Below are 7,252 nucleotides of genomic sequence, written 5' to 3'. Positions count from 1 at the left end.
GCATTTTCTTGGTCTCAGTATGGTTCATGATTCCAATGATAGTGCTACCTTTAATATTGACAAGTTGGATGGCACCAACTACACCTAAAGGTCCAAATCTAGCAAGTTTTAGTGTAAAAAATGCAAATTAAGCCTTTGAAACATGAGACTGAACATATTGATGCAGAAGATTGTGCTAAATTGGATAAGTCCACAATCATATGGTCTCTCTTTAAGTAGGTTTTTTATAATGTTGTCTCTTATGGACAGTCCACATGGGACTTATGAGATAAGATTCACAATGTCTATGATAAGCAGAACCCCAATTCTTAGATGTGTTGGAATTGAAGTAAGTCATGTGATCTTCGCATTAAGGAGGGCACTTCCATGTCATCCCACTTAAATGAATTTCATTCCATTCTTAGCCACTTGTCTTCACAGGGGATTAAATTCAAGGGTAATCTTCTCCCTTTGTTCCTCTTGGTTACACTGCATTAATCATGGCATACATTTTGTACTACTATGTATGTAAACATGCCTATTGATGGGCTAAAGTTACAGGATGTAGAGGGTGCACTCTTGAATGCTTTGAAAATTAGAGGCAATAATGATAGGAGTGATATAGGAGGGGTTTTTATCGAAAGGTCATATCCATCGGGAATCGGAGATAGATGGAAGTAGAGATAGGACATGGAAGAGAAGAAAAAGAATAGACAAGAGGTAAACACAATAAAGACAAAGCACAATGAATCGAATCAATATGTATTGATAGAACCTAGAATCCCTTGTCTGGCACTACTCAACAGCAATCTCCAAGCATTAGATCTCTTGGAGCTCCCTTGTAGACCAAAGACATATATCCAACAATAACTTCCTCTCTGTTGCTCTCGGAACCCAAATCTGATGGCTCTGTTGGCTCCAAAAAGGGGGTAAAACCTAGAATAAGGACACTCCTTCTTCTTTCTCTCCCAGATCACTCCTTCTTCTTGCTCTAGTTCAAAGTGTTGTTTGTTGCATGTCCACTGCGATCGCAATGCGCATGATTTCGCCCATCTTTCTTTTTCATGAAAAATCCAAAACTGACTAAAAAAGCAACTTGCTTTTTGCATGCCACCCTATTCTAGAAGTTTCCCTAGATTTTTAGGATATTTACAATAATTAGTATCCAAAATATTAAAAAATATGCTAAAATTTTTCAAAAATCTAGTATTTTTGAACCATCCACGCCACCGACACTAGCACTATTGACTCAGATGATTTTGACTCTCTAGATCAATAAGAAAGTCAGATGATGATGCACTCCAGATTTTTTCACATTGTGTCTGTGTAGTGGCACGACATCCACCCCCTCTGAACCTACACATCCTCCGGTATGTGCCACCAATGCACCACCTGGATCAAACACCCATAGTATCAACTTGTCGCTTATCATGCATATAAGAAAGCACCCCCTTAGATCATAGATCAAAATACTCAGCATTTGCATAACTCTTGAGCCATACCTAGTACCCTCTCTAGGGTCATAAGGCCTTGAGTGCGCATCATACACTAGAGGATGTTGAATCTCCATATGCATGCTATCAATGGACCCATCAACAAATACATAGCAACATACCTGCTTTTTCAAAGTCTAGCGCATGGAAATCCGCTTATATTGACAATTATGTACCACATCAAATATAAACTGAGCCTCACTTGCATCCAACACATTCTCAACATCACCAAAAATAGTGAAGCAATCCATATCTGGAAGCATCTTAGAGTTGCTTATCAAGGTCTCTGATAAAGCATCCAAAACGTTTTCCAACTATGGTGCATTACATCTAACATCCTTTAAAGACATATCCTCAAGCTCACGAACTATCTCAAAAACGATAACTTATCCTCCAAATCATATGCATCTAACAAGTCACTAATCTCTGTTTAAGTCCCTACATCAAGTAAAACATGATCTTCACAAACATCTTCAGATGCATTAAGAAAATCTATAGATGCAATGGCTGGCTCTTCCACTATAGGATCGTCCAAGGTATCCATGGTTGTCTCAATATCAGACTGTAGCTTATATCCCAGATGTTTGCCCTCTTTTTTTCCTCTTGTTTGCTATCTTGTTTTTGTTCCTGACTGACCTCTTCCATAACATGCTCGGGAGGTGGTTGATTAGTAGCTTTAGGCAAATCCACACTTCTTCTTGTCACTCTCTTAGATATCCATGCATTATCTTTACTGCCCATCCCCTTTTCTCTTGTCCTTTTTCATCCAATTTTGCGACCTTCAATTGATGTTCCCACATGCCTTTAACCAATTCATCTAATATATCTTTCCTAACAGTGGGAACAATAGCAGATACAACCATAGGGTTAGCCACAAAAGTGGATGGCTTACTATATACATCAATTGTTTTGCCCATAACAGTGGGCAAGCTAGAGACATGCAATCTTTCTCTTCTTCTATCCTTTTTCACAAGTGCAGTATTAGCTTCCTTGACATGTCTCCACTCTGTTTTAATACCTGTCTCTGTATTCTAATCCTCTAGCAAATCATCAAGCTTCTCTTGAAGCTCAAGATTTGCTGCTTGTAGAAACAATTCAATTTTCTGACTTGCAAGAGCTTGCTGTTCTGCAAGATCTAACTAATCAAATCGACTTTCAAATTCTCTTAATAATTCTATAGCCACAAGACCCTTATTGGGTTGTAAAACCCACTCCTGAAAAGTATTGCGTGTAATCAAACTAGTGTCTTCAATGTAAAATTCTTCCATGAGTGTCTTCTTGAAAGCTACCCAATCAACATCCTGCATGTACAATTCAGTATTTCACTCTTTCAGCTTATGTACAATGATCCGAACAAAATACTAGCTCCATGCAAGTTGAGCCACTCCAAAGAATTCAATCTTTTGAGTATAGGTATGTACATATGCAGATATATTCCTGCCACATCGAACAACTTCATCTCACACTCAACTGCTTGCAGAGCATTCATCACAACAGTTTCTGTTTGAGCAGAAGCCTACATCACCTGTTGTTGTTGTGCGTGCATAAGCATATTCATATTCTGCACTAGCTGCTGCAAAACATCAATGGAAATTGTGTTCGAAGGTTTTCCCATCTTGTCTTTCCTTTTGACGACCTTTCACATCAAGTTCACCAATGTCGGCAAGGTTTTTGTCAAAAGGTCGTATCCACCGGGGATCCAAGATAGAAGAAAGTAGAGATAGGAGATGGAAGAGAAGAAAAAGAATAGACAAGAGGTAAACACGATAAAGACAAAGCACAATGAATTGAATCAATATGTATCGATAGAACCTAGAATCCCTTATCTAACACTACTCAAAAGCAATCTCCAAGCAGTAGATCTCCTAGAGCTCCCTCATAGACCAAAAACGTGTATCCAACAACAGCTTTCTCTCTGCTACTTGGAACCCAAATCTCATGGCTCCGTTGGCTCCGAAAAGGGGGAAAAATCTCTAGGACACTTGATCAAATCTCTCCCAGATCACTCCTTCTTCCTCTAGTTCAAAGTGTTATTTGTTGCCTATCTAACACTACAATCACGATACACGTGATTTTGCCCATCTTTCTTTTTCATGAAAAATCCAAAACTGGTTGAAAAAGTAACTTGCTTTTTGCATGCCACCCTATTCTAGAAGTTTCCTTAGCTTTTTAGGATATTTACAATAAATAATATAAAAAATAGGCTAAAATTGTCCAAAAATATAGTATTTTTGAACCATCCATGCCACTAACACTAGCACTAATGACTCGAATGACATTGACTCTCTAGATCAATAAGAAATTCGGATGATGATGCACTCTAGAGTTTTTCACACTATGTCCACATAGTGACACGATAGTGGTAATGACCACCATGGGAGAGACCCTTAACAGTCTTATTCTCAGTCACATGGATAGTCTCGCAACAAGTCCCATGGTTGCAAGTCCTTATTAACTTGCCATTACTATGTGAAAGCAAGACATTCGGCCATAGTGCCATAAAATGCATGAGGACAAGTGTAAGGAAAAGGGCAAGGGTAGAGTACATGACAAAATGATGATCATTGTAGCATTAAGATTGAAGAGATAAATGTTGTGCTGACTGATTCAAATAATGATTTCATACTTGCAAATTCTTCTCTTGATACTTCACAGTTGAACTTCTTCTCTTGATACTTTACAGCTAGCTGATGCTTTGACAAGGTATACTCAATATTGGTTGATAGATTCAAGGTCTTTCTTTCATGTGACCCCTCATAGAGAGCGGTTCCACTCCTACCATAGTTTGGTTGGATCTGTCTATTTGGGTAATGACCTAGCACTAGAGATAGTTGGTATTGGTTCAGGTTGCACATCTACTCCATGATGTATGTCATGTCTCGGCTCTTGTGAAGAGTCTTATCTCTATCGGCACTTTGGATGATGCAGGTTATGCAATTTATTTTGGTGATTCCTCATGGAAGATTACCCGTGGGAATCTTGTCATTGCACATGGTGCTAAGTCCAATACTCTCTACCCCTTGCTTGTATATGGGTTCATTGACCATGTTTTGGCAGTGGATGTAGTTCTACATGTATCTCTTTGGCATCATCGCCTTGGACATAGGTCCTTGAAAGGAATGAAAATTCTCACCCGTTTGCAATATCTTCCGCCCCTTGACTATAAGTGCTTTGAGTCTTGTGATCATTGTTTATATGGCTAACAAACACGTACTATGCATAAAAGGTATGGTATGACATGCATAGGTGAGCCTTTGGCTCTTGTTTATTCGGATGTATGTGGTCTTCTGCCCTACAAGTTGTTAGGTGGTGTGAAGTATTTTGTTACCTTGATTGATGACTATACAAACAAGGTTTGGGTATATCCTATTGAGCAAAAATCAAAAAGTCCTGGCTACACTTCAACATTGGCTTGCTTTGGATGAGAACCATTCTAGGTGAAATACCTAAGGTCAGATAATGGGGGCGATTATGTCTCTAAAGCCTTTGAGAAATTTTGTAATGAAAGGGGTCTTAAGCATCAATTAACCACCTAACACACCCCACCCTAGAATGGTATGGCTGAGTATATGAATAGGACAATTCAGGAGCAAGTCTGCACTATGCTTAGCCAGGTAGGCTTACCACAACATTTTTGAACCGAGGTAGTTACTACTATCGTACACTTGATAAATCGGTCCCCATGGTACTGCTCTTGACTATTAGGTTGCAGAGGAGGTATGGTTTGGAAAACCTCCCTCATATGCTCATTTGCATATCTCTAGTTATGAGGCTTTCTGCCATGTTCTCCAAGACAAGTGCAATAAGCTAGATCCTAAGTCTAGGAAATGCATCTTTCTTGGTTATGGAGATGCATGTGAGATGAGCTATCGCCTATAGGATCCATAGGCTCAGAAGGTTATTTGTAACCATGATGTTGTTTTCCATGAGGAGAAAATGCATAAGTGACTTAAGCCTGTCGTTGAGATATACAAGGTGATATTTTAAAAGGAGCCTCCTACTACTGTACAACTAGCTAGACAACTTGTAGCAGCAATAACTGATGCTCTAGTGGCCCAACTTCCTGATGCTTCAAAGGATGTACAAGCCCCACGACTTGTTTTGAGGCGTTCTACTAGAGATAAACGACATCCTGCGCGGTTTAAGTCTCTGGATTATGTTATGGTGACAAATGATGGTGAGACTCTTACTTATGATGAGGCCATATGTAGAGGTGATAGTCACTCTTGGGGGAGAGGGCCATGCAATCAGAGTATGACTCACTGCGAAAAAATCATACGTGGGATTTGGTTCCTTTTCTTAGTAAAAAGTATGCTTTTCCATGCAAGTGGATCTACAAGTTAAAATGTACCCTTGGATGCCCCAAGCCAGCATACAAGGCCAAATCAGTTGGATTCTCCTATTGTGAATATGGCTACCCTACGCTTGGTACTAGCTTTGGTTTCTCAGCTTGACTTAGATCTTTATCAAATGGATGTCAAGACGACTTTTCTTCATGTGGGGACTTGCATGTTGAGATTAAGATAGAGCAACCTAAGGACTTTGCATAACCTAGCAGGGACCATCTAGTGTGCAGATTGAGAAAGAGACTTTATGGCCTTAAGAAGGCACCTAGGGAATGGTACCACAAGTTTAATGCTTTTATGCATTCACAAGGATACTCCCATAGTGTATGGATTCGTGTTTATACACAAAGAAGACTCGTGATGGCAGCCTTATGATTTTGATCGATCCTCTATGTGGATGATATTCTAATTGCTAGGAGTGCTCATGATGAGTTGGATGCTTTGAAAGGTCAGCTCAAGAATAGCTTTGAGATGAAGGACATGGGACATGCCTCACATATTCTTGGGATGCACATTATGTGCAATCGCTCTAAGGAACTCCTTTACTTATCACAAAAGGAGTGCATCCAAAAGGTCCTTGAGCGGTCTCATCTACAGGGGATGTTAAGCCTATTGGCTGCCCTTTACCTTCTCATGTGAAGGTTAGTTAGGTTGATTGTTCACAATCTAATGAGAAAAAGACTGAGATGGTCAAGATTCCTTATGCATCCACAATGGGCAGTTTGATGTATGCCATGATAGCCACTCGCCTGCATTTGCAGTGGAAGTTGTGGCACGCTATATGGCTACACCTAGTAGACGGCATTGGGATGTCGTCAAGGGTATCATGAGGTACATAAAGGGCATAGCTGCTATGTGCATCTATTATGGTATCCAAGATATAGGAGTATAGGAGTCATGGGGTACACTAACTTTGATTAAGCAAGACATGTAGGCACTAGGAAATCCACCTTTGGCTATGTCTTCACCTTTGCTGGATGTATTGTTTCTTGGATGTCCAAGGTGCAAAAACGCACAGCCCTATCTACTACAAAGGCAAAGTATGTTGCAGTCACTAGGACTTGCAAGGAGGCTCTCTAGTTAGGCCATCTAGTGGCAAACATTGGCATTACTGATGAGATACCTACACTGCATTCAGATTCTATAAGCACTATTCAGTTGGCCAAGAATGTGGTATTCCATGCACAAAGCACATTGAGGTGCATCACCACTTTACTAGAGAGATCATTGAGGACAAGTCCATTGATCTCGTCAAGATCTAAATTAACCAAAATCCTATAGATTTGCTCACTAAAAGTGTGTCATTTGAGCATTTTGCCTTCCATAGGATGTTGATGTTGTACTTTGTCACTTTTTTCTTGTTCTCTCCTCACTAGGGACACATTCACCTTTAAGTGGGAGATTGTTGGAAATAAAGATGCATGTATCTAGCCA

Source organism: Lygodium microphyllum, chromosome 11 (genome assembly GCF_053477565.2).
Source record: "Lygodium microphyllum isolate KBCC chromosome 11, Lygodium_microphyllum_v1.1.10, whole genome shotgun sequence".
Taxonomy (NCBI): domain Eukaryota; kingdom Viridiplantae; phylum Streptophyta; class Polypodiopsida; order Schizaeales; family Lygodiaceae; genus Lygodium; species Lygodium microphyllum.
The sequence above is the reverse complement of the archived record's forward strand: the minus strand, read 5'-3'. Positions refer to the sequence as shown.